The 27,580-nt window shown below is 46.2% G+C and overlaps 1 protein-coding gene across 2 annotated transcripts in view; it reads right to left on the bottom strand.

The window, feature by feature from the left end:
- Positions 1 to 27,580, bottom strand: part of LOC120994388 (beta-1,4-galactosyltransferase 3-like) — a 462,074-nt gene that overhangs the window by 145,302 nt on the left and 289,192 nt on the right. Inside the window, exon 1 of one of the 2 annotated variants that reach the window (XM_040422908.1) lies at positions 4,765 to 4,819. The exons of the other annotated variant lie outside the window; for it this stretch is intronic. The gene's annotated coding sequence lies outside the window, so the exon portion shown is untranslated. Of the gene's footprint in view, positions 1 to 4,764; positions 4,820 to 27,580 lie in introns of those variants that run through there. 2 annotated transcript variants of the gene reach the window in all.

Genomic DNA, 27,580 nt, shown 5'->3' with positions numbered 1-27,580 from the left:
GTGCCCCAAATACTCAGCAGTGTGGGAGACTCACTTCAGGAGACTGTCTGATCTCTGCCCAGACTTCACCTCCATGGAGGATGAAGAGAGACTCTCCATACTGCTGGGGGAAGAGGAGAACACAGCGGTCACAGCAGCACAATATATTACTGCCTGCCATAGACTGAGAGGAGCCCGATATACACTGGACTCCTATACTCACACGCTGGATGTGTCTCCATCCCCCAACCCTACCCAATAATTTCCCACTTGCTTTGGCAATGCTAAAATTTATTTAGTCCTGCCAATAAAGGGCGCGATGATTGAGGCGCGGTTGATCGAGAACAGAACACCTAACCCAAATCCGAACTTCAGTGAAGAAGTCAGGGTTTGTGTACCACATTCAGTTTTTTCTCACGCGCTTGCAAAACGCATTGCACTCGCACATAAAAAAAAACTGAACACAATCGCAGTCAAAACTGACTGAAATTGCGTGCCTACTCACACGATTTTCCCTGAACGCACCTGCATCGCCGGTGACGCCCGTGTGAAAGAGGCCTTAGAGTTGAGCAAAGCGACCGTCTGATGCTTCATCCAAAGTCGCTTCGTTCAAAACTTTGGATTAATACTGTACGGAGATCAGTCTCCATATAGTATTGGGGTGCATTCACACAACTATTTTTGGGTCCGCATCCGTTCCACAATTTTGCGGGGCCGCGGATCGGATCTATGGATGCGGACAGCACACAGTGTGGTTGCGGAACGCGTGCGGACCCATTCATTTCAATGGGGCCGCAAAAGATGTGGACAGCACACTGTGTGCTGACCGCATCCATAGATCTGATCCTCGGCCCCGCAAAAAAAGATATGACCTGCTCTATTCTTCATAGGCATGTCTGTCATAGGGTCAGCTACATTCACATGGCCGCTATCCGTGTTTTGTGGATCTGCAATTTGCGGACCGCATAAAACATAGTCGTGTGAATGTAGCCTTAGAATGTATGGGCTCTGATTGTAACAACCCAGAATTGTGTTACTACACGCCTCTACCCCGCTACTATCTCCTAGGAGCCTTTATACTGTCATCTGATATAATTTACATTACCTCCTCCACAAATGTGTATACAAAACTATGTTAAATGCAACTGTTCATGTAATTATCCTGGTTACCAGCAGGTGGCAGCATCATTGTCAGAGATAGTCTTAATGTTATGGCACTTCAGAGTCAAACATTCCTGTTCTTTTCTGGAGAGAGTTGGGCTAGTCCCTCTTCCTGCAGCAAGGGAGGGGAAAAAAACTGGTAGAACCAGACATACTTTACCCCCTGTTGGGGAAAGGAGGGTTTTCAGTAGTACTCCATCCTTAAGGAAGAAAGTAGGGGCACGGCTCCGCAAGAGACCTGGCCATATACCCAGTCTGAGCACCTTCAGCTCTGCTGGATGAAGAGAGCAGAAACTACAGGCAAACTCCAGAGTTCCAGGAAGAAAGCATCCCCTGAGAATCCATCTGTGAGATAGTCAGGTCCATAAATATTGGGACGACAATTCTAAAATTTTTGGCCCTATACACCACCACAATGGATTTGAAATGAAATGAAAGTAAATTTACCTGCAGACTGTCAGCTTTAATTTGAGGGTATTTTCATCCAAATCAGGTGAACGGTGCAGGAATTACAACAGTTTGCATATGTGCCTCCCACTTGTTAAGGAACCAGAAGTAATGGGACAATCGGCTTCTCAGCTGTCCCATGGCCAGGTGTGTGTTATTCCCTCATTATCCCAATTACAATGAGCAGATAAAAGGTCCAGAGGTCATTTCCAGTCTGCTATCTGCATTTGGAATCTGTTGCTGTCAACTCTCAAGATGAGATCCAAAGAGCTGTCACTATCAGTGAAGAAGCCATCATTAGGCTGAAAAAACACAACAAACCCATCAGAGAGATAGCAAAAACATTAGGCGCGGCCAAAACAACTGTTTGGAATATTCTTAAGAAGGAACGCACCGGTGAGCTCAGCAACACCAAAAGACCGGGAAGACCACGGAAAACATCTGTGGTGGATGACCGAAGAATTCTTTCCCCGGTGAAGAAAACACCCTTCACAACAGTTGGCCAGATCAAGAACACTCTCCAGGTGGTAGGTGTATGTGTGTCAAAGTCAACAATCAGGAGAAGACTTCACCAGAGTGAATACAGAGGGTTCACCACAAGATGGAAACCATTGGTGAGCCTCAAAAACAGGAAGACCAGACTAGAGTTTGCCAAACGACATCTAAAAAAGCCTTCACAGTTCTGGAACAACATCCTATGGACAGATGAGACCAAGATCAACTTGTACCAGAGTGATGGGAAGAGAAGAGTATGGGGAAGGAAAGGAACTGCTCATGATCCTAAGCATACCACCTCATCAGTGAAGCATGGTGGTGGTAGTGTCATGGCGTGGGCATGTATGGCTGCCAATGGAACTGGTCCTCTTGTATTTATTGATGATGTGACTGCTGACAAAAGCAGCAGGATGAATTCGGAAGTGTTTCGGGCAATATTATCGGCTCATATTCAGCCAAATGCTTCAGAACTCATTGGACGGCGCCTCACAGGGCAGATGGACAATGACCCAAAGCATACTGCAAAAGCAACCAAAGAGTTTTTTAAGGGAAGTGGAATGTTCTGCAATGGCCAAGTCAATCCCCGGACCTGAATCCGATTGAGCATTTCACTTGCTGAAGACAAAACTGAAGGGAAAATGCCCCAAGAACAAGCAGGAACTGAAGACAGTTGCAGTAGAGGCCTGGCAGAGCATCACCAGGGATGAAACCCTGCGTCAGGTGATGTCTATACGTTCCAGACTTCAGGCTGTAATTGACTGCAAAGGATTTCCAACCAAGTATTAAAAAGTGAAAGTTTGATTTATGATTATTATTCTGTCCCATTACTTTTGGTCCCTTAACAAGTGGGAGGCACACATGCAAACTGCTGTAATTCCTGCACCGTTCACCTGATTTGGATGTCAATACTCTCAAATTACAGCTGACAGTCTGCAGGTAAAGCACATCTTGTTCGTTTCATTCCACATCCATTGTGGTGGTGTATAGAGCCAAAAATGTTAGGATTGTGTCCATGTCCCAATATTTATGGACCTGACTAAGTCCAGAGTCCTAGGAGAAGCCATTGCTCCTCAGCTAGTCTGGCCCCACACAGCAGAAGTTACAGATCAGTGCAGAAGCTAACCCTGCCACAGTTAGAGCCATCAGACGTTTATCCTGCAAGTTCCACATTTAAAGCAGAAGTACTCATTTCCTGCCAATCACTGCAACAAAACGTGCTGGGACCAGAGAAGGGAAGGTGACCGCGCGCCATCTTCCTGCTCACCATAGTTATACCAGCAGCGAGAGAAGGGAGACGGCACATGCACCCTGCGCGCGCCTTCCCTTCATACAGCGGACGGCGGGGGTCTGACACCGGAGGAGAGGTCATCAATATTAAAAACCCGGAGAACCCCTTTAAATCTTTAGAGAGAGACTGCAGACCGATACCCCTTACCTGCACTGATACACTGTAGCAAAAAATCCAGACAGGAGAAGTACTGCTGCTGAATTTAATTCACAAAGGACGTCTGTAACAAACCCTCAGCTCTGAGAAGTATCAAAAACTTTTCAGCCTTCGGATGTTAACAAGCATTCGCTAACAGCAAGCAGAGCTCTTGAACAGGAGGAGAAAAAATTAAAATATATCAAGGCATATTGCGAAGTTGCAGAATTTCAAGGCATAATTAACCCCTTAACAACCAACAGAGTACGGGTATAGTCAGAGGCTGCGATACACCGCTCACACCCGCCTACCACGCCCTGTTTAACCTCTTGGATGCCACAGTCAATTGTCATTGTGGCATCCAAGGGGTTGGAAATGGGGAGGTTCTTGCCGACTACCTGAGACGCTATTGAAGGGCGTTGTCAGGGCAGTCGGGGGTCCTAAGGAAGACCCCCAGCCCTTGAGCCGGTGCAACAGGGCGATGACAAAATCACGATACAGAGGTAATGCTGAGTAAGTACGCCAACAAACCGCCGGTCCCCGGGAGAAAAATAAAAATTTTAAATAAAGTTGTGCAATATATATTTATATATAAACATTCAAACACAAACGAGCACATTTTTGTTTATAAAAGTAGTCAGAGAACAATCTGTAGATCCGGTATTACCAGCCCCGACCGAGCTCGCATCCAGGCTTGCACGTCATTTACACGGATCCCTTAAAAATAAAAAGGACAGAACTGGGGAGTTTTTTTATTTTTTACTACAAAAAAAAAAAAAATTCCTTTTTTTAAAAAAAACTGTATCCGTTCATTGAAGGGTGGCTCGTCCCACCGTCAACAAGGCGTCGGGCGTCTAGGACGATGCAAAATATAAAACGTTACGTCTCCAAGAATGAGTTATTAAAAAAAAAATTCTGGCTTTGTGTTTTTTCTCTTCACGGTGTTGGGGTGCCACCTCAAGGAGGAATGGGGGTCATCTAATGACAAGGAGGATGACAGCGGGTGGGGAGAGGTGGGACCCCAAATAATATACCATAGAGACTATAGATTTTGTAAGCAAACTTAGCTAAAATGTCATACGTCTCCTGAGAGTTCCCCAACACAGTCAGCTCTGCTACATCGCTAACGGTTAGCATATAACTCTACATTATAAGCTTATTACACTGCAGCGTGTAGTGACCCGCAGAATGAACCCCATTCTCCATACACCCTCCTAGAACACACGGTAGTTACTCCCGGAGGACGCGGTGACACTTACCTGCCCAGCTGCCGCCCGTCACCCAACCAGTCACCTGTTGCCCTGCGCGCCCCCCATCATTTATACTTGCGCGCTCCCGCTCAGGCGCTGCCCCGTCCTAGAGACCACAAGCCCCGCCCACCGCCCGAGGACGCGGCTGATTGGTGAGAAGTTCTCCCTCAGACTTGGAGCGGGCTAAGCGTTTCCCGCGCTGTTGTCATGGTTACCGTGGATGTAGTGCAGTACACTGAGAGGGGCCAGGTCTACAGGAGGACACATAGTTTACAACTACACTGCAATTTTTATAATGGTAGTCTATGACGCGACAGTCACAGAAAAATACATCTTAAATGTTTTTTTTGCGACTGTGCCGCAGCATGTCGCAGTGCGACACCATAGACTACCATTATAAAAATTGTCGCGCGACAAAATGTCGTGTAGACCTAGCCTAAGGCCCCTTGCAGACGAACGTGTCCGGGTTAGGCTAGGTCTACACGACGACATGTGTCGCGCGGCACATAGGGCACAACTAAACTCCGACACTGATGTTGCACCAATGTCACGAGACAATTTTTATAATGATTGTCTATGGTGTCGCGCTGCGACGCGACAGTCGCAGAAAAATCTATTTCGAATGGATTTTTTGCGACTGTCGCAGTCGCATCACTTGAATGGGGTCCGCGATCCGTCCGTTCCGCAAAAAGATAGAGCAAGTTCTATCTTTTTGCGGTGCGGAGGCACAGAACGGAACCCCAGGAAGCACTCCGTAGGGTTCCGTTCTGCACCGCATCTCCGGATTTGCGGACCCGTTCAAGTGAATGGGTCCGCATCCGTGATGCGGAATGCACATGGCCGGTGCCCCGTGTATTGCGTACCCGCCATATGCGGGCCGCAATAAAGCAACGGAGGGGCAGCGGTCGTATGAACAAGCCCTTAATGCGTTACACACGTAGTAAAAAACTGAATGTATACAAACATCTCTTAGCAACCATGCTTGAAAAACGCATCGCATATGCACTTGCTTGCGGATGCGATGTGATTTTCACGCAGCTCCATTCACTTCTATGGGGCCAGCATTGTGTGAAAATTGCAGAATATAGAACATGCTGCGATTTTCACGCAACGCACAAGTGATGCGTGAAAAACAACACTCATAGGCCTCATGCACACGACAGTATTTTTTTGCGGTCCGCAAAACGGGGTTCTCTTGTTCCTTGATTTTTGGAGGTTCACCAGACATGAAGGAAAGTCAAGTTTGCCATGCAAATGATAGGAAAAAAACAGACGCGGACGCACGGACGCGGATGACAATCTTGTGTGCCTCCATGTATTTTCACGGACCCATTGACTTGAATGGGTCCACGACCGTTGTCCTTGAAAAAAATAGGGCAGGTCATATTTTTTTGATGGACTGGAACCACGGATCACGAACGCGGATGACAAACGGTTCATTATCCGAGTTTTCAACGGACCCATTGAAAGTCAATGGGTCCGCAGAAAATCACGGAAAACGGAACAACGGACACGGAACACAACAACGGTCGTGTGCATGAGGCCATATACACAGCCCCATTGAAATGAATAGGTCCGGATTCAGTGCGGGCGCAATGCGTTCGCATCACGCATTGCACCCGCGTGGAAACATTGCTGGTGTGAAAGGGGCCTAAGGGTACCTTCACACTAGCGTTATTCTTTGAGTTCCGTCCTAGGGGCTCAATACTGGAAAAAAACGCTTCAGTTTTAGGCTACATGCACACGACCGTATGTGTTTTGCGGTCCGCAAATTGCGGATCTGCAAAAAAAACGGATGACGTTCCGTATGGCATCCGTTTTTTTGCAGATCCATTTTTTTTGCGGATCCATTGTAAACTAGAAAAAAATAGGACATGCACTATTTTTTTTGCGGAGCAACGGAACGGACATACTGATGCGGACAGCACACGTTTTTTGCGGACCCATTGAAATGAATGGGTCCACATCCTATCCGCAAAAAAAACGGATCGGACACAGAAACAAAATACGGTTGTGTGCATGAGGCCTTATCCTAATGCATTCTGAATGGAGAGCAATCTGTTTAGTATGCATCAGGATGTCTTCAGTCCCTCTTACGGTATTTGGCCGGAGAAAATACTGCAGCATGCTGCAGTATTTTCTACGGCCAAAATTCCGTAACACTTGCCGAATTGCTGGATCCTGCATTCATTTCCATTGAATGGTATTAGCACCGGATCCGTTTTCTGGATTACACCGGAGAGACGGATCCGGAATTTTAATGCATTTGTCAAGCAAATCCGTCTACAAATGATATCCGTTTGCATACGGATTTCCGGATTCGGCAGGCAGTTCCGGCAACGGAACTGCCTGCCGGATCCTCACAACGCAAGTGTGAAAGTACCCTAACCGTTTCGCAACAACGACAGTGCTGTTGTCATGGTTACCGTGGATGTAGTTCAGTACACTAAGAGGGGCCAAGATAGACTTACTACTCCTCTGTAGGAGGAGCCACAGTTCCCCCATAACAGTGTGTCATCCACAGATCCCCCATAAGGACCCTTTCACATGAGCGAGTTTTCCGCGCGGGTGCAATGCGTGATATGAACGCATAGCACCCACACTGAATCCTGACCCATTAATTTAAATGGGTCTGTGTACATGAGCGTTGTTTTTCACGCATCACTTGTGCATTACGTGAAAATCGCAGCATATTCTATCGCGCCTGTAGGATTGTGGGGCACTTATGTAGACCGGAAAATTCTTTAATGACCTGTCTTGATGCCGAAGACAGCACCGCAAGACGCAGCAGCATTATAGTAATGGCCGGACTGGGGGACAGAGCACTTAGGGTAGGCCTTCATGATGGAGGGTTTGGTTTAGGGAGCCCCCGGGGAATAGGGATTGGAGAGAGGGGCCATGTAGGACGGGCAGTTTAGCTTCAGGGAGCAGGGATTGGGCAAATCAAATAGAGAGGAGGAGCTGAGGGGTTAAAAGGCGATGTAGGGGTGAAGAAGGCAGCCATTTTAGGTGGAGGAGAAAGTTGCGGCACATCGTTAGTGACCGTTGCTTACCTTGATGGAGCAGCTTGAGGAGGCCACCCGGGAGTTGCGGGTGGCAGCGGAGGTTCGTGGCTCCGAGTGGGTACAGGGCCAGGTGCAGCTGCTGCTGCTGAGGGGGCGGCCGAGGTTCCCGTTCTGCCTCAGCCACCAGTAATCTGGCGTCCCCAGTCCCGTCCCCCCCGGGCTCAGTGCTGGATTCGGAGCCCTTCTGAGGACCCTCCACTTCGGGGGCCTCACGCAGGTTCCGACGTGGGAGGAATCCGGGGAGTAGGCGGAGCCCTCAAGGTAGCCGGGTCACCTTGTCCTTCAACGAGGAGCGCCGTGGGTTCAGGACCAGGCACGGCGAGCACCTCCTTAACTCCAGGCGAGGTGGGTGCTCCCCAGCGGGTGCAGGATATCTCCCTCCACGGGGCTGCTGGAAGTCCGGAGGTTTCGTTCAGCAGGCCCCCTTCACCGGGTTATGGCAGAAGCTCCGCCTCACGGGAGCCATGCATGGAGGAGACCAGGTCCATCGCCCCTGGACAGAGCGTTGCCGGGGGGCAGATCTAAGAATCAATTTCTACAGGATCCAGAGGGTCGTCGCAGTGGAGCGGTCATCTGGACTCAGGATTGGCGGCTGATGGGAACACAGCACCCAGGCAGCCAGGTGAGATGTCGTGGGAACCGTTAGCGCAGTTAGGGCAGGGTGTGGGCAACGGGTGGGGCGGGGGGCCTTAGATGGATTTAGGTAGGGGTTTAGGTCAGCTTCTAGGGGGGCTAGCAGGCCTGGTGGCCAGGTGGGGTATGGGGGAGCTTCCCTGTTGCCGGCGTGGGGTGTGGTCTAGGTCTGTGGTTGAGGGCCGGCGGGAGTTAACAGGTAGTGTAGCGTCGGTGCAAACACAGGCGGGTGGGGAGGAAGAAAACGTGCGGTTAGATGATAAGGCCAGAGGGGAGGTTTATGTATGTTTTGAAGGCCCTTTGGGGGCTCATTTAAAACCAGAGGTGAAGGAGCGCATCTGGAAGGGGGAGTACATGGAGATTTTTTCTCTGCTTCCACTGGATAGATTTAACCTGGACAGGGCAAGGAAGGACGAGGGTAAAAAGGAGGATGAAGAGAAGCGTAGATTTCGGTTAATACCGCGGACGTTCCCCAATTGGTTACAGGCGTTTGCAATATTGGCCACTGTGATTGGGGAGAAGACGCCGGACTGTTGTTCGGCGCTATTTTGTTATCTGGATTCAATCAGCGAGGCGTATCGGGTGTATGGAGGGATTGCTTGGCTGCGTTACGACAAAGGCGGTGCGTCCGGACATAAGGTGGGACCACAAAGATATAGCTTTGTGGTTGAAGGTGACGGCACTTGTTAGATCGGGGCAGTCCTTTCGAGGGGAGTCGGAAAGTGGGGGTACATCAAACATCGCAACGGCGTCCACGAAGCTGTAGATTCGGGGAAAAATGTAAATTCAAGCATGAGTGCTCCGTATGCCGGGGGGACTCATGAGCGGTGAGGTGCTTTAGGGGTAGCAGGCAAAAAGGAGGTAATTCAAATTCCAAAGGGGGAGACGCCGAGGCTGGTAGAGATGGAGCCGTACCTCGCTAGATACCCGGATGAGGGGATGGTGGCGTTGTTATGGGAAGGGTTTTTGGTGGGTTTCAGGATTCCGTTCGTGCAGTGGGAGGCGGTGTTGTTGAAGAGGAATTTGCGGTCGGCGAGGGAGCATCTGAGGGTGGTGGCTGATAAACTAAACAAGGAGGTTAAGCTGGGGAGGATGGCGAGCCCGTTTGTGGAGCCGCCATTTTTGAATTTGTGGGTGTCGCCGTTGGGGGTAGTTCCAAAGAAGGAGGCGAATAAGTTTTGTCTTATTCATCACTTATCATTTCTGAAGGGATCGTCGGCCAATTACGGTATTGACCCTGCATTGTGTTCAGTGGTTTATACCTCATTTGACGCGGCAGTGGCTTGGGTAAAACGGTTTGGGGAAGGAGTGTTGTTGGCGAAGACAGATATTGAGGCAGCGTTTAGGTTATTGCCAGTGCACCCGGATTGCCTGCATTTGTTGGGATGTTTTTGGGATGGTTTTTTTTTTCGATGATCGTTGTCTGCAGATGGGTTGTTCCCTGTCGTGCGCGTATTTTGAAATGTTCAGTTCTTTTTTTAGAATGGGCCGTGGTGGACGCGTCAGGTTGTGAATCTATCATTCACTACTTGGAGGATTTTTTTGTATATTGACCCCCCCCCCCCGGGATCGCGGGTTTGTGCCTTGTTGTTGCTCACGTTGTGTCGGCTGTTTAATTCGTTTGGGGTCCCTTTGGCGTTGGAAAAGACGATGGGTCCGGTAACGGAATTAAGTTTTCTGGGGATAGTGCTTGACACGATTAAGATGGAGTGTAGATTACCCGCGGATAAGTGGGATGACTTGAGAAGTGAGGTAGCAAGGGCTCAGCGTTTAAAGAAGATACAATTGCGCGACCTTCAGTCACTGCTTGGTAATCTTAATTTTGCGTGCTGGATCATGCCTATGGGGAGGGTTTTTAGTAGATGTCTAGAGGGGGCGACGGCGGGCGTGGTTGCGCCATGCCATTATATACGTTTGGGAAAGGAGTTGCGAGCGGACTTGCAGGTTTGGAGCTCCTTTTTGGAGAGGTATAATGGTCTCTAGCTGTTTATGGGCGAAGTGGTGGACGCGTTTGACTTCAAACTGTTTACGGAAGCAGCGGGGAGCTGTGTTTTTTATTTTTTTTGTGGGGGTCAGTGGTGCGCTGAGAGTTGGCCAGTTACGTGGGTGGAACAGGGCTGGGTGAAGAACTTGGCCTTGCTAGAACTCTTTCCAATTGTGGTGGTGGTCATGTTATGGGGGGAGAGTTTTCCGAATAGGAAGGTTTGCTTCCATTGTGATAACTTGGGGGTGGTTCAGGCAATAAACGGGTTGACGGCGTCGTCGCCGTTAGTGGTACGGCTGCTACAGCGGCTGGTATTGGACTATCTGTCGCTTAATGCATGGGTGGTGGCGGTGCATGTCCCCGGGGGTGAGAACGGTATTGCTGACGCCCTTTCTCGTTCACAGTTGGAGCGTTTCTGGCAGCTGGCCCCAGAGGCAGAAGAGTTTGGGATGCAATCCCCGAGCTGTCTGCGGGATCTTCTGGAGGGACTGTAGCTGGGCTCATTCAGGCTTCGTTGGCGCCCGGTACGTGGGCTACATATGTAAAGGTGTGGCAACATTGGGAAGAGTGGTGTAGGAGGTTGGATGCGGGGAGCGGGGATTTAGAGCTTCCGTTATTGATGTTGGTTGGGCATTGTAGGGATGAGGGTTGGTCGGTGAGCAAGATCAATAGTTTTATATCGGGGTTGGCGTTCTGGTTTAAAGTGAGGAACATGAAGGACTTTACTAAATAGTTTCTGGTGGTTCAGGCGTTGAAGGGTTGGCGGAGGTTAAGGACGGGTTCTGTCGTGTTCTGTGACATATACCGTCCTGCATCCGAAAACTGTGTCTGTATTGCAAATTCCAATAGTTTTATATCGGGGTTGGCGTTCTGGTTTAAACTGAGGAACATGAAGGACTTTACTAAATAGTTTCTGGTGGTTCAGGCGTTGAAGGGTTGGCAGAGGTTAAGGACGGGTTCTGTGGTGTTCTGTGACATATACTGTCCTGCATCCGAAAACTGTGTCTGTATTGCAAATTCCAATAATCAGGGCCTAATATAATGTAATAGGAGACCGGTGTCCTTTGATTTGCTTTTATAGTTGGGTGAGCAATTGGAGGGTGTTTGTAGTTCGGCGCGGGAGGTGCAGTTGTTTAAGTTAGCTTTTTCCTTGGCGTTTTTGGAGCCCTGCGTTTGGGGGAGTTGGTTTGTCCGACTATTAGCCGGGTGGGAGTACTATTGAGGGATGACATGAATTTGTTTCAGGACAGATTGGTTTTCTCAATACGTCGTTCAAAGACAGACGTGGAGGGCAAGGGGCGGAAGGTGTTTTTAGTTAGCATTCCGGATTGTGCGATGTGTCCGATCCGTTGTATGCGGGATTATGGGGCAGGGGCAACTGTTGGGTCATTATCATTGTTGATGCACGCTGATGGCTAATTTTTGTTGCATTTTCAATTTTCAGCTGTTTTCGCAAAGTGTTTAGATCGGTTGGGGTTGGGTTGAGAGGGGTATTCAAGCCAATCGTTTTGAATTGGGGTGGCGACTGAGGCGGCTAGGTGGGGTCTGGGGGATGAGGTCATAAAGCGGATTGGGCGTTGGGAATCCGTGCGTTTTAGGTCGTACATTCGTTTAAATCGCTTATAGTTTAGGTATTACAGGGTGGGGTTTTTTGTTAGGGGTTTGTGTAGGCGTTGTTGGCAGTATTGTTCTTTGCTTTAATTCTCTCGTTACAGGTGCAGGGCCCGCTCTGGTATGGATATTGGAACATTAACATTCATATGTCTTTTGGAGGGCAGTCCAGGCAGCGGTTCGGCCAGACGGTCAGCAGCTAGATTTGGATTGTGTGGCTGTTTTGGTAAGATGGTTGGGTCGTAGGGGCATGGTCTGGAGTGGTGTGCTGCCAGAGGTTCACCGCTTTGTTCGGTTGGATAGGGCTCCCGACATGTTGGTAATTCACGCGGGCGGGAATGATTTGGCAGCACGTCCCTTTAGGGAACTTGTGAGGGACATTAAATTTGACATGTTACGGTTGTGGTCATTGTTTCCTGGGTTGGTGACAGTCTGGTCGGACATAGTCCCGAGTAAGGTTTGGAGGGATGCTAGGTCTGTGGAGGCGGTAAATAGGGCCAGAATTAAGGTTAATAGGTCTATAGGGCGTTTTATGGCCAGGAATGTTGCTGTTGTAGTTAGGCATGTGGAACTTAAAAAGGGGGTGGGAGGTTTTTGGAGGTTATATGGGGTGCATCTGAATGCAGTTGGGCTAGACATGTGATGTTTGGCGTTGCAGGACAAGATTGAGACGGCCGTGTGGTCGTGGAGGGACACACAGAGTTAAGGGGTCAAATCTGTGCGTTAGTGGCAGTGGGGGGTCCTTGAAGTTGGTTACATTCGCAGGAGAGGACATTGGGAGGGCTCCATGGTTGGGGCTGGACTCCCATGATGGGCGAGCTGTTGTGGCGGATTAAAGAGCCATTCAGTGGTGCTTCCGAGCTGGCAGGCAACGGCTGGAGGCAAGATGGCTCACCCCGGTGGGGCAAATTTGTTTTGGGGCTTCAAGGACCTCCCCCTTTAGGAAAGGTAATTTGTTATGTTTACGGTTATTTATATAATTTATGTTAATAAAAGGCTGCTGTGGCCAATTTATTCCAGCCTGGTGTCCGAGTTTTATTTGAAGGGGTATGGAACGCTGAGTTGGGTAGGTATTGGCAGGGTAGGGGGTTAGAAACAAAATGGAGTCGGTAAGTGTGAATAACCAATACCCCCGTCAAGTAATGGCCAAACTGGGGGGCAGAGCACTTAGGGTAGGCCTCCATGACGGGGGGTTTGGTTTAGGGAGCCCCCGGGGAATAGGGATTGGAGAGAGGGGCCAAGTAGGACGGGCAGCTTAGCTTCAGGGAGTAGGGATTGGGCAAGTTAAATACAGGGTGGGCCATTTATATTGATACACCTTAATAAAACGGGAATGGTTGGTGATATTAACTTCCTGTTTGTGGCACATTAGTATATGTGAGGGGGGAAACTTTTCAAGATGGGTGGTGACCATGGCGGCCATTTTGAAGTCCAACATTTTGAATCCAACTTTAGTTTTTTCAATAGGAAGAGGGTCATGTGACACATCAAACTTATTGGGAATTTCACACGAAAAACAATGGTGTGCTTAGTTTTAACGTAACTTTATTCTTTAATGAGTTATTTACAAGTTTCTCTTTGTTTACAGCCATTGACATGTCACCGACGTTAACACGTGAGGAGGCGATAGAAATTGTGTTGATGTCTGGTGAACGCAGTAACCGGGTCATTGCAGCAGATTTCAATGCAAGACACCCTACGAGACCACCCATCTCCCATGCTACAGTTAGCAAACTGCTTGCTAAGTTTCGTGAAACTGGTTCAGTGTTGGATTTGCCAAAATGTGGACGCATGAAATCTGTCTCTAATGAAGAATCATCAGTGGCTGTCCTAGCTTCATTCAGCAAGAGCCCACAGCGTAGCACTCGCCGCATGTCACTGGAGAGTGGCATTAGTCGGACATCCCTTCGGCGGATATTAGCTACTCACAAATGGCACCCTTACAAACTCCAGCTACTGCAGCATCTCAATGAGGATGACCCAGATCGGCGCACTGAATTTGCAGAATGGGCAAAAAAATATTGGAACAGGACCCTCAGTTTACTCAGAAGATTTTGTTCAGTGATGAGGCAAACTTTTATGTGAATGGTGAAGTTAACAAACAAAACCACCGCTATTGGTCTGACACATTGGATAGATCCCTCCAAGACTGTTGGAACAAAAAAATTGATGGTATGGTGTGGTATATGGGGTACAAAGATAGTGGGGCCATTCTTCATCAATGGAAACCTCAAGGCCACTGGATATGCGAAATTGCTACATGATGATGTGTTTCCCTCTTTATGCACTGAAGCTGGCACGTTCCCTGAGTTTTTCCAGCAAGATGGTGCACCACCACATTATGGGTGTCAGGTCCGAGCATTCCTAGATGAACAGTTTCCTGGAAAGTGGATTGGTCGTCGTGGGCCAGTTGAATGGCCACCAAGGTCTCCCGATCTGACCCCCTTAGACTTTTATCTTTGGGGTCATCTGAAGGCAATTGTCTATGCTGTGAAGATACGAGATGTGCAGCACCTGAAACTACGGACACTGGAAGCCTGTGCTAGCATTTCTCCTGCGGTGTTGCTATCAGTGTGTGAAGAGTGGGAGAAGAGGGTTGCATTGACAATCCAACACAATGGGCAGCACATTGAACACATTTTATAAGTGGTCAGAAACTTGTAAATAACTCATGAAAGAATAAAGTTACGTTAAAACCAAGCACACCATTGTTTTTCTTGTGAAATTCCCAATAAGTTTGATGTGTCACATGACCCTCTTCCTATTGAAAAAAACAAAAGTTGGATTCAAAATGGATGACTTCAAAATGGCCGCCATGGTCACCACCCATCTTGAAAAGTTTCCCCCCTCACATATACTAATGTGCCACAAACAGGAAGTTAATATCACCAACCATTCCCATTTTATTAAGGTGTATCCATATAAATGGCCCACCCTGTAGAGAGGAGAAGCTGAGGAGTTAAAAGGTGATGTAGGGGTGAAGAAGGCAGCCATTTTAGGTGGAGGAGAAAGTTCCCACCTACCCTCCCGAATTTTGGGGTTTGTCCTCCCGGTTAGTTGGGAGTTCAAGGGTTGTTGTAAGGGGTGGGTTTTTTCAAGGGGTGGTGGGGGATTATTGCAGGGAAGGGTTAGTACCTGTCACGGCGGCTGTGGCGGTGGGGGGTCCTTGAAGTTGGTTACATTCGCAGGAGAGGACATTGGGAGGGCTCAACGGTTGGGGCTGGTCTCCCATGATGGGCGAGCTGTTGTGGCGGATTAAAGAGCCATTCAGTGGTGCTTCCGAGCTGGCAGGCAACGGCTGGAGGCAAGATGGCTCACCCCGGTTGCGCAAATCTGTTTTGGAGCTTCAAGGACCTCCCCCGTTAGGAATGGTAATTTGTTGTGAGGTTATGTTTACGGTTATTTATATAATTTATGTTAATAAACGGCTGCTGTGGCCAATTTATTCCAGCCTGGTGTTCGAGTTTATTATGGGGGTTTGAAGGGGTAAGGAACGCTGGGTTGGGTAGGTATTGGCAGGGTAGGGGGTTGAAACAAAATGGAGTCGGTAAGTATAGGAGGGGGCGATCGGTGAATAACCAATACCTCCGTTAAGTATCTAGTTAGAACCACATGTTTTATTGCGTGCTCATTGTTGATAGTTACACGGTTTTGCAGGTTACAGTAACGCCAATTACAATAAGAAATGAATAAGCCGTTTGCACTAGATTATATAACAATGCTGCAACTTGTGCTGTCCGATCCCAGCAGCGGCACAGCTACGCTATATGACTGTTCCCTGACTGTGTTTGTACCAGATTCTGCCCATAGATTCTAATCTAGCTGCTGGATACACCTGGTAACAGGGAAAGGTAAAAGTCCTGGTCAAACTGTGCCAACACAATAATATCACATGGCATCTACCCAATTCCTTTGACATTGAGAGAGAGAAAGGCGTCTGCTTCTACCCTAGTCAGCCCAGGAAGTGCTTCAGATGTGGCAAGACCGGTTATCTGGCCAGTGCCTGCACTGTGGTAAAGTGCAATCTATGTGTTGAGGTCGGCCAAGCAAGTGCAAGCAGTGTGGAAATATGGGCCACCCTCACAGAGATTGCCCAGATACATGGCACAACATCTGTAAAGAGCTCCCTGATGAGGAACTGGTGGAAGAGGCCTTGTTGTCAGAGACAGTACTGACCAGGCAAGAAGTCCAGCAGAGGTCGGATAGTGTAGAGCCAGAACATCAGGGCTCAGAGAGTGTGCAGGGTGACATGGAGACTGTCCCTCAGGTCCAACAACAGTCAGATGGAGCCTCATTTGTATCACCATCTCTGTACCTTAGGAAAGCAGGAGCAAGCAGGACAAACAGAGATTTTTAAAAAAGACACGTCTTCCCGTAAGCCTGAGGTAGATTACAACATGGTCCAAAGGTCCAATAAAAAAGTAAATACAGGTGCAGGTGTAATGGTGATATCTAATAGGTATGAAGTTCTGACAGAGTCAGGTGGTGATTATGAGCGAGAGCTACAAAGGATAGACAAGGAATGTGAAGGCGACACAGGAGACCCCCAACAAAAAGGACACCCATTGCCATAGAAGATCAGGTAGAGTCAGACATGGAAACAAGTGGCAGACAGAACAACTCAGACTCTGACCTATGATGATGGGGACTTCACTGCTTTTGTGACAGTACATCGGTTAATAGAGGTAGCTTTGGGAAGACATCTGGTTCTAGAAGTCACTCTTCATGGTAGGAGGCTCTGACTCATTAATATCTATGGGCCACAGTTGCAGTAAGCCGGATTGGGACAGATGCACACTGGCGCAATATTAATAGTTTTTAGTTCGTGACGCCAATTGCAGCTTGCGCAGGTACTGTAACAGGGCCCTTTAAGATGTTGCAACTCACGTACCAGGAATGCCAGAGGGGAATAATGTCTCTGTGTAGTGTCAACTGTGTCTCCTACCTTGGTACGGCTGGACTCCTTGATCCTGGCTCACTTGCAATAAAATGAGTGTGGTTAATAGGAGTAATTGAGGAATGAATGAGATCCAAACAGGTAATATGATCCAACTTGTTTTTACTGAACGGGTGCAGCATAAATCCATATTAGTACAGCACAGGTCTTTAGGTCCCAGCAGGTATTGTTAAAATGGAGCAAAATAATAAATGTTTTATTAGTGCTTATATAGGAAGGGGGTGGAACCTATAGAAATCAACTAAGACTGAACCCGTCTACCCTAATATATCTGGCCTCTACTAAAATTGGGTATAACTCCCTAGCAATTAGGAGGACTTTATTGATTATAATGAGGGGATAGACGGACTGATAATCTAAAATCCGCAGCACTAATACTCGGATATGGTGCTCCGAGAGGCAAGGTGCTGCCTGTACAATTGTGATGTGCTAACGGAGAAAGATACTGTGCGCTATAGCCCCTGGGGAGACTTATAGTATTTTAAGGAAATGGCGTCATTTAGACCATTAGGCTTGATGGTACCTAGCCTAAAAATCCATTGCGCCTCCTTTTGTAGGAGAATGCGATCCAAATCACCACCACGCGGTGTCCTCTTCACAGTGTCAATGCCCTGAAATTTAATGACGGACGCATTGCCACTGTGGCATTCAACCACATGGCGGGCGATTGGTGTGTCCTGACATTTATTAATGTCATATACGTGTTCACCTATACGCCGTCTTAGCTCGCGTATCGTTTTACCGACATATTTCAGGCTGCATTTACATGTCATTAAATAGACCACGCCAGTAGTTTTGCAGTTCACAAATGGCCTGAAATATGTCGGTAAAACGATACGCGAGCTAAGACGGTGTATAGGTGAACACGTATCTGACATTAATAAATGTCAGGACACACCAATCGCCCGCCATGTGGTTGAATGCCACAGTGGCAATGCGTCCGTCATTAAATTTCAGGGCATTGACACTGTGAAGAGGACACCGCGTGGTGGTGATTTGGATCGCATTCTCCTACAAAAGGAGGCGCAATGGATTTTTAGGCTAGGTACCATCAAGCCTAATGGTCTAAATGACGCCATTTCCTATGTTCCGTTTATTTAATGGTATCATAGTACCTCCCTTCTCTTCATATTTTGTCCTTTACTAGATGATATGTATTTGATTGTTATGTGGTTATTGTTCTTCTGTGAATGATTTGAGTGTTGTATTCACTCATCCACATACTTTCGATATTTATTATATACACACTTGTTATCTATCATACATTCTAGTAGTGCTATTTCTTGTAACTTTATGACATCATAGGCTCGATACTAATTGCCTACCTTCAGGTTCTCCGATGTTGCTTTTAAAATATTGCTGCCTGTCATTTAATAAAGCCGCTGATATTTCCCATATACTTTGATATGCCACAGTGCTGATGAGCTGACCCCCTGAACACATCCATATTCCTCCACTGCCGTCAGCGGACCAGCCCAGTATGGTTGTATCAACTGGTGGATTGGCTGCCGGCAGGAGGTGTGTTCTAGGGGGCGGGGTGTTTCCCCTTTAAATCACGGCGTCTGCCTGGCCGCTCGCGGCCATTACAGAGCCGAGACTATGTTTGCAACGAACAGTACACCGTCTCTCACACTAGGCTTCGGTGTTCCTTGTTGATTACATGGCTTAGCAAGCCGATCTTAAACCTGTGTTATCGGCGTTAGGCAGTGTAGGTGTAGTGGCTACCTGGCTCCTGATGACGTGCATTTACCAACTGCACAGAAACGCGTAGAGCCGTAGCTCAGTGTGTTTAGACTTGTTGTTTGTTGGTCTGTCTCTGCCAGCATCAGCAATCGTCTATGTGGTTAACTCACCTATGTGGTGGTTTGAGTCTCTGAGTCGGCATAGTGCACAGCCGCTCTCAGTACTCACTGCCGCTGCTCAGTGACACGCATGTCACTGGTCAGTTTGTGTTTGCAGTGTGTGTTAGCCCCTGTTAGTGGGTTGGGGATTCCTTAAAATACTATAAGTCTCCCCAGGGGCTATAGCGCACAGTATCTTTCTCCGTTAGCACATCACAATTGTACAGGCAGCACCTTGCCTCTCGGAGCACCATATCCGAGTATTAGTGCTGCGGATTTTAGATTATCAGTCCGTCTATCCCCTCATTATAATCAATAAAGTCCTCCTAATTGCTAGGGAGTTATACCCAATTTTAGTAGAGGCCAGATATATTAGGGTAGACGGGTTCAGTCTTAGTTGATTTCTATAGGTTCCACCCCCTTCCTATATAAGCACTAATAAAACATTTATTATTTTGCTCCATTTTAGCGTCCTTTTTCTCAATATTTTGGTGTTATATCATAGGGACGTGTACCGTATATACACAATTTTCTTGTTTTGTACCCAGCAGGTATTGGCAATGTATGGCAGGGGTTAATGCCTCTTCTGCTCCTATACTATATGCCTGGAGAATCTGGCAGGTATTTATCTTCTGCTCTGTCTGTCTTCTGCTTGATGTGGGACTGACTATCTGAGGAGGAATTTGGCTTCTCCTGGTCTTTGGATTAAACACTCACAGTTCTGCTCGCAGGGAATGGCTTCCTGGAGATCTGTAGATCCGGAGGTGGCTGCTTGCTTGTCAACCAGCACTGAGGTAGATGATTCAGGCTGGGAAGAGGGATCCTGGGCCTCAGCCGAGGTCTGGATCCTAGGTTGGGATCCCTGTGTCTGGGAGCTCCAGCTAACACAGCCTTCCCCTAGCCGGGGTGGCTGGTACACACTGGATCTAACTGGTTTCTTCACTCTCTTGCTGCAGGGCGTGGGACCAGCCCACTTCTTCTCCTAGAAGAGGGGGAGCTAAACACTGGAATGAACTATTCCAGTCTAGCTATGCTAAACTGAACTAAACACATTGCTGCCACCTGCTGGTGTACAAATTACAGCATAATATATGAAACAGGCATAGAAAATACATATAATGGAAAATGCAATGTTAGACTACACAAGATGACAATACATATGCACCTGCAGGGATCTCAAGTCTCCCGGACGTTCAGGGAGTCTCCCGCTATTAGATAGCGGCTCCCTGACGCCCGCATGTGAAACGATATATCCTGAAAGGTTTACTGATAGCAGAGCAGAGAGATAAGAGAAGTGATAGATGACACAGAGTTTAGATTACAGGTTGAATTAACCCTTTAGGGTCAAATTGGCTTCTCAAGGAGATATATATGTCAAAGGCATCCCTTCTTCTGTCTCATTCAGTAGCTATATAACTATTGAGAGAGATGTATTTTTTTTAATACATTTACACATTTAACCCTCCATTTTAATTATATTATTTACCCCAGTGTTAAATTCACACCCCCTGGATGCTTGTTTTTTTCCTACAGTGGGGTAGATAATTACACACAGGGATTTAAAGAATAAACTTCCTGACTCAGACCAAGAGCCGACTCAGCGAGTCAGCAAATCGAAGCATCCGCGCATGCGCATTGCGCAACCTAAGCTTTGGTTCACTTGCTTCTTGTCATCTCAGCGAATGAACCGATTCATGTGAAAGATCCGAACTTCCCATCTCTAAGTTTACTCGCAGTAAACCTTTCCGGCAACCTGTAGCAGTGTCCCCTTCTCGGCGCGTGCGCACAGTGCAAGAAGAAGCCGATGCCAGCAGTCCGCAACGGCGCATCAGGCTGAGCCTGTGCGCACGCGCGGGATCTCAAAGCGGGAGGAGGGGGAGGGAGGGAGAGGCGGCACTGAGGAGTAGAAGGCGGCGCTGGGCACGAACAGCAATGCGTGCGGCCGGGCACCATGCATCCACAGACCTCCCCTGCTTGGGCACCTTAATTCAATGATTGACAGGTTAGTAAAACCCAGTCCTCCACATTGTAATGAGCCCAGTCCTCCACACTATAGAGCAAAGTGTGCAGATACTGCATATGTTTGGAAAATGTAATAAAAAGTTCGTGAAAAAAAAAAGAAAACCTCCCTGAAATGAGAAGTGCACCTCCCTAAAATGAGTTTGTGCAGGTTGGGATGTCTGCACCTGACATGTTGTAGCGGGGAGAAAGAGTTTAGTGACATACTCTGGGATGTTACACAGTCAGTGGCAGAAAGGATCCAGTTATTCAGTGAGGTGAAGCAGTATCTTTTTACCTCAGTTCCTATGGTAATGGCTGGAGATTTTAATGTCGCTAGAACATCAGGTGACAGATCCTCTGGCCGAGCAATGACCATGGACTCCAAGGTCTTAAATAACATGATCTTGCAGGGAGGCCTCAGTGAGGTCTTCACCCAGGGAGGTAGGAAGCCAAACTTCACCTACTCTTGTGCCTAAAGAAGAAGTAGGATAGATTTGGCTTTTGTTAGTCCTGCAGAAACTGTTAGTGGGATGAACCGTGCGAGTAGTCCCTTATTCAGATCATCTGGCCTTGTTTTTCTGCTTGGGATCCATAAAGCGACCTGATATTGGTAGGGGGTTAAGGAGACTTAACTCCAGTCTTTCGGAGGATCCTTATGTCCAGGATTGTGTCCTCTTTCTTTTTCAGCATCAACTACAAAGGGTAGACTTTTATGACAATATGGCTGACTGGTGGGGGGACTTCAAGGAGGAGATCAGATCCCTTTTAAAGAGGACCTTTCACCAGAATAAAACATCTAAACTATCTATACAGACATGTAGAGCGGCGCCCAGGGATCCCCCTGCACTTACTGTTATACCTGGGCGCCGCTCCGTTCTCCGGTTATAGCCTCCGGTATCTTCATAGTTAGGCTCCACCCAGTGGAACCTGACGGCGTCTCATTCTCCCATGCTGTAGCGCTGGCCAATCGCAGCGCTCAGCTCATAGCCTGAGAGAAAAAAAAACCTCTCAGGCTATGAGCTGAGCGCTGCGATTGGCCAGCGCTACAGCATGGGAGAATGAGACGCCGTCAGGTTCCACTGGGTGGAGCCTAACTATGAAGATACCGGAGGCTATAACCGGAGAACGGAGCGGCGCCCAGGTATAACAGTAAGTGCAGGGGGATCCCTGGGCGCCGCTCTACATGTCTGTATAGTTATTTTAGATGTTTTATTCTGGTGAAAGGTCCTCTTTAAGGTGACTGTCATTTAAGAAAGGGAAGTGTAAGTACAGCAAGTATCTCAAGCTGCGGAAAGAATTGGAGTCACTGTATTCGGCGGGTGGCGATGAAAACCAAAAGATCAAACGACTGAAATCTGAAATAAGTCAGTATCAGTACAGAAGGTACACCTCCCTGGTTCTTGAACGGGATTATGGGACCTTAGGGTCACCTGATCCCTTTGAGAACTGCCGGGAGCGTGTGGAAAAGAAATGGTCGCAGGTCTCACTGACTCCCAGGGTGTTTTGAAGGAATCTCGGAAAGGTTTCCTGGGGGTGGTGAGATCTTACTACGCTGACTTGTTTCAGAGGAAGGTTTCAGATAAAGAGAAGATAACTCATTTCTGCAGGTAACTCCACAACCTGATACTAATAATTTTGACTTTTCTCCTTTAACAGCAGAATTGACATTGGAGGAGGTTAAAGTGGCCATTGATAAATTACATCTGAAGAAGGCACCAGGTCCCATTGGTATTACAGCAGAATTTTTGTTGTTGAGAAATGTTGTTGGTCAACCAGGCTAAAGCCTTTGACAGAGTAGACCACGAGTATCTATAGGCTACTATGTGAAAGTACGTATTTCGGGACAATTTATTGATTGGCTAAAAACCTTGTATAGAGAGGCAGAGAGCTTTTCTCTAGTCAATGGTTGGCAGGGTGACACATTCAGGGTTTAGGCAGGGGTGAGACAGGGTTGCCTTTTGAGTCCACTACTGTATGTGTTTGCCTTAGACCCGTTCCTGAGGTCACTACAGGAGTGTGATATTTTCAGGGGGTGCCAGTCCCCCACTGCTTGCCTTGTTACCTACATGGATGATGTGACTGTGGTGATATCTGAGCCTCGTGAGGTGAAGATGTTGTTGGCAGCCATCAGAAGTTACTCAGAGGCCTCAGGGTCTCTGGTCAATCTTGAGAGGAGTCAATCTTTCTGGACACTGAAATCTGATCCAGACTTTGATCTGCCACAATTTGCGAAAGCCTCCACCTATATTAAAATCCTTGGGGTTAAATTCGAGCGGGGAGATAATGCAAGGCTAAATTGGGAAGAAAGATTGGAAGCCGGAAATGCAAAGCTTCAGCGATGGAAGAACTGGAGGCTGACCTATAGAGAAAGGGTTAACATGTTGAAGACTTACCTGGTCCCTGTCTTCTAATATGTCTCTGTTGTCTTTCCTTTGCCAGAATCTTTCTCAGCTAGGCTCTTTAACCTGTTCTTCCAACTTCTTTGGGAGAACAGGTTGAACCCAGTTAATAGAGGGATTACTTACCTACAGCGGAGAGAGGGTGGGCTGGATGTGATAAATCCAATGGTGTTCTTTGACTTGTTTCTAAAAGTTAATTTTGGTTGAGAACAGCTCCCTGTGGGTGAACAGTGTAATAGACTGGATATTGCCTTTTGCAGAATCTTGGGTATGAGGCAGCGGTCTCAAGAGAGGGAGATCGACTCGTGACTACCTCCCCCAGTACCTGGACTATGGTCTCAGATGCTTGAAGAAGTGGGGTATAGAGAAGTCTTACATTCAGACTAATACCAGGAAAGAGCTGTACTTTAGGGTATGTAAGACCTTCTGTTTACAGCTCACACTGAAAGACTGTCCGACCACCATCTTACAGGACAGTCTAAGGTTCCTTAACGCGGTGAGACCCCCCCCCCCCCCCCCCCTAAATTTTATGACATTGCTTGGCTGTCTTTGCATGGGAAGCTTTTTGTTAAAGAAAATAAAAAAAATTTGAGCGTGTCAGATCGCATGTGTGAGGAGACCCTGGCACATTTTATATCAGAGTGCTGGGGAGAAAAATATGGCAGGTAATACCCAGTAAGCTAAAAATCCCAAGACTGCAGTCTCTAAAAGACCCAGATATCATCTATGGCAGGCATGCTCAACCTACGGCCCTCCAGCTGTTGTAAAACTACAACTCCCACAATTCCCTGCTGTAGGCTGATAGCTGTAGGCTGTTCGGGCATGCTGGGAGTTGTAGTTTTGCAACAGCTGGAGGGCCGCAGGTTGAGCATGCCTGATCTATGGGTTAATCATCTAATGTAGGTGACATTGACCATGGGATTATGTATCTCATCATTACCATCATCAAGTACTATCACTGGAATACCAGAACCAGATTGTCCATCAGTAATGAGCCAGTCCAGTACACAACAGCAATGAACCTCATCATGTCAGAGCTGAGGAGGATCAAATCCCTGGAAGTCAGGAAAAGTCTGAATGACATGACTTTATGGAGGAATGGATATATGGATTGATGATACTTTAATGCAATTGGATTATGTTTGATTAAGATTATTTTTCTATCCTTTTAACAGAAATGGAATCATGATATATTGAAATTATGAGTTTACTCTGTATTAGAGGTGTATGATTTCTGTTTAATGACTATTGTTTTTCAAATGTTTCTTTCATATTTCTGTTTGTTTTTACTAAGGCTACTTTCACACTGGTGTTTTGGCTTTCCGTTAGTGAGATCCGTTCAGGGCTCTTACAAGCGGTCCAAAACGAATCAGTTTTGCCCTAATGCATTCTGAATGGAAAAAGATCCGCTCAGAATGCATCAGTTTGCCTCCGATCGGTGACCATTCCGCTTTGGAGGCGGACACCAAAACGCTGCTTGCAGCTTTTTGGTGTCCGTCTGACGAAACTAAGCCAAGCGGATCTGTTCTGACACACAATATAAGTCAATGGGGACGGATCCGTTTTCTATGACACAATCTGGCACAATAGAAAACTGATCCGTCCTCCATTGACTTTCAATGGTGATCAAGCATGGCGTCTTGGCTATATTAAAGATAATACAAACGGATCCATTCTGAACGGATGAAGACGGTTGTATTATCTGAACGGATCCGTCTGTGCAGATCCATGACGGATCCGCACCAAACGCAAGTGTGAAAGTAGCCTAATAAAAATTGCCTCCTATGTACAAGAATATAACTACTATAATACTGCTCCTAAGTACTAGAATATAACTACTATAATACTGCTCCTATGTACAAGAATATAACTACTATAATACTGCTCCTATGTATAAGAATCTAACTACTATAATACTGCCTCCTATGTACAAGAATATAACTACTATAATACTGCTCCTATGTACAAGAATATAACTACTATAATACTGCTCTTATGTAGAAGAATATAACTACTATAATACTGCTCCTATGTACAAGAATATAACTACTATAATACTGCCTCCTATGTACAAGAATATAACTACTATAATACTGCTCCTATGTACAAGAATATAACTACTATAATACTGCTCTTATGAACAAGAATATATCTACTATAATACTGCTCCTATGTACAAAATTACTACTACTATAATACTGCCTCCTATGTACAAGAATATAACTACTATAATAGTGCTCCTATATACAAGAATATAACTACTATAATATTGCTCCTATATACAAGAATATAACTACTATAATACTGCTCCTATGTACAAGAATATAACTACTATAATATTGCTCCTATGTACAAGAATATAACTACTATAATGCTGCTCCTATGTACAAGAATATAACTACTATAATACTGCCTCCTATGTACAAGAATATAACTACTATAATACTGCTCCTATGTACAAGAATATACCTACTATAATACTGCTCCTATGTACAAGAATATAACTGCTATAATACTGCTCCTATGTACAGGAATCTAACTACTATAATACTGCCTCCTATGTACAAGAATATAACTACTATAATACTGATCCTATGTACAAGAATATAACTACTATAATACTGATCCTATGTACAAGAATATACCTACTATAATACTGCTCCTATGTACAAGAATATAACTACTATAATACTGCTCCTATGTACAGGAATCTAACTACTATAATACTGCCTCCTATGTACAAGAATATAACTACTATAATACTGCTCCTATGTACAAGAATATAACTACTATAATACTGCTCTTATGTACAAGAATATAACTACTATAATACTGCTCTTATGAACAAAAAAATATCTACTATAATACTGCTCCTATGTACAAGATTACTACTACTATAATACTGCCTCCTATGTACAAGAATATAACTACTATAATACTGCTCCTATATACAAGAATATAACTACTATAATACTGCTCCTATATACAAGAATATAACTACTATAATACTGCTCCTATGTACAAGAATATAACTACTATAATACTGCTCCTATGTACAAGAATATAACTACTATAATGCTGCTCCTATGTACAAGAATATAACTACTATAATACTGCCTCCTATGTACAAGAATATAACTACTATAATACTGCTCCTATGTACAAGAATATAACTACTATAATACTGCTCCTATGTACAGGAATATAACTACTATAATACTGCTTCCTATGTACAAGAATATAACTACTATAATAATGCTCCTATGTACAAGAATATAACTACTATAATACTGCTCCTATGTACAAGAATATTACTACTATAATACTGCCTCCTATGTACAATAATATAACTACTATAATACGGCTCCTATGTACAAGAATATAACTACTATACTACTGCTCCTATGTACAATAATATAATTGCTATAATACTGCTCCTATGTACAAGAATATAACTACTATAATACTGCTCCTATGTACAAGAATATTACTACTATAATACTGCCTCCTATGTACAGGAATATAACTACTATAATACTGCCTCCTATGTACAAGAATATAACTACTATAATACTGCTCCTATGTACAAGAATATAACTACTATAATACTGCCCCCTATGTACAAGAATATAACTACTATAATACTGCCTCCTATGTATAAGAATATAACTACTATAATACTTCTCCTATGTACAAGAATATAACTACTATAATACTGCCCCTATGTACAAGAATATAACTACTATGGGGCGGAGCCTAGCCACGCTGCTGAATGGCCGCACGAGCTTGAGCTCCTCCAGCATTCCGGCTCATTTGCCCTAATTAAGCTTATAATTTGCCTTATTATGGGGAAGACTGGCAAGGATAAGAACAGAGGAAGTTCAGAGACCACCCCACTGCACTCCAAACAACCAGAGATGGAAAAGTTCCTTAGGAAAACACTGAGGCTTGCTGCACAGAGAGGCCCTAACATGGCGGCATCTATTACCCACGATTCTGATATAGGAGACCTCTCCGACGCGGGAAGTGGCTCCGATGCCTCAGAAAGGCGACCCAGAGATCCGCCAATCTCAGAACGGACCCTTAGGAGAGTCCTTGAATCAGCCCTCTCGCCTCTTAAGCAAGATTTGTCGGACATAAAAGACGACTTGAAACATCTAGGCCAAAGAGTCGTTTCACTGGAATCTGCTCAAGAAACCATTATGGCATACGAAAACAAGGCCTCAGAGGTATTAGCGGCTCACAAGGATTTACTAAATGAAGCATTCCTAAAATTAGAAGACCAAGAGAACCGCAGCCGAAGGCGGAATATTCGTATGCGGGGCCTACCAGAG

The sequence above is a fragment of the Bufo bufo genome, chromosome 3 (genome assembly GCF_905171765.1).
Source record: "Bufo bufo chromosome 3, aBufBuf1.1, whole genome shotgun sequence".
In the NCBI taxonomy this organism is placed as follows: domain Eukaryota; kingdom Metazoa; phylum Chordata; class Amphibia; order Anura; family Bufonidae; genus Bufo; species Bufo bufo.
The sequence above is the reverse complement of the archived record's forward strand: the minus strand, read 5'-3'. Positions and strand labels throughout refer to the sequence as shown.